This window comes from Bidens hawaiensis, unplaced genomic scaffold (assembly GCF_021521415.1).
Source record: "Bidens hawaiensis isolate Kalapana, Puna unplaced genomic scaffold, B.hawaiensis_p1.1 tig00044489_1, whole genome shotgun sequence".
NCBI classification, from domain to species: domain Eukaryota; kingdom Viridiplantae; phylum Streptophyta; class Magnoliopsida; order Asterales; family Asteraceae; genus Bidens; species Bidens hawaiensis.
Genome location: NW_027497896.1, coordinates 12,881 through 14,168, shown reverse-complemented (window position 1 = coordinate 14,168; position 1,288 = coordinate 12,881).

Here is a 1,288-nt window from a genome sequence, read left to right as displayed (position 1 = left end):
ATGAGGATGATAATGACAATGCTGGTAATGAAGAGGAGGGTGATGCAAATTTTGATGATGTAGTACAACCTCAAGGGGAGTTACAAATCATACCAACACCACCAACCAGACCATTTGGAACTCCACCTCAAACACCACCCTACCCACCATCACCAATTGCTCAAACATATCAAACCCCACCACAAACACCACCTTCCTCTCCACCACTAAATGACCAAACCACCCAATCGTCACCCACTCACACACCCATCTTAACCCTAAGCCAAACTGAAACATTACACCAAACCACAACCCAAACACCACCTCAAAGCATAACCCAAACACCACCTCAAACCCAGACCCAAACCTCAAATCCTTTACCAGAACCATTTCACACCTCACCACCCACTACACCTTCCCATATTTCCAACCTTTACCAAATTGATTTGATAATTATAGCAGTAAAGTTGAGGAATGAGAATGCTGAGTTGAGAACAAAGAATGTAGAGCTGAAAGCACAATTGGCCCTAGCCAATTCAAGAATTCAAATCCTAGAGCAGGAGGTTGAGAAGACCTCAGCTTCCCCAAAACAGGGGGAGAATATTATTGAGCCAACTGATGCTGCTGGTACTAATGATGAGATGATGGAAGATGATGCAGGTATAAAGTCAACTAATCATGATGGTTTAACTTGTATATTAAATGCTTATGATGAAAGTGATGATGAGGACAGTAGTGAGAGAAGGATATTAGATGAGGAATATGAAGCAGATTTATCTGAGAGAGAAGAACAAAACTATGATGTCAATAATGAAGTATTAAATGTTGTGGATAGAGAGGATGATGAGTTTATGAGAAATGAAAAGGGTGCAGAGGATGAAGTTGATGAAAATGTGATTGATGATAATGTAGCTACAGCTGATGTTGCTACTCATATGCAAATAGGTGTTTTAACTATAACTGAGGTGCAAACTGATGTTTTGATAGGAGAGAATCCTGCAGCTGAGGAACCAGTTGTTACTGAAACTGCTAAAGAAGGTTCCAAGAATGCTGAGCATGATAAAGAAATTGAAGATTTGGACAAAGACATTGATGATTTTCCTTTTAAAAAAGAGAGTGATAAGAGAAGAAGGCTAGCCAAGGGCAAAGCCACTGCTGAGAATGTGAATGAGCCTAAAAAAGAAAATGTTGAAGAAGAAGAAGATGTAGATGAAGTTACTGCTGCTGCTACCAGAAGGCTGGAACAAACAATGAATTAAATAAGGGAGAGGGAACACATTGCCCGAACCCTAACTACAGAAGAGCTGGC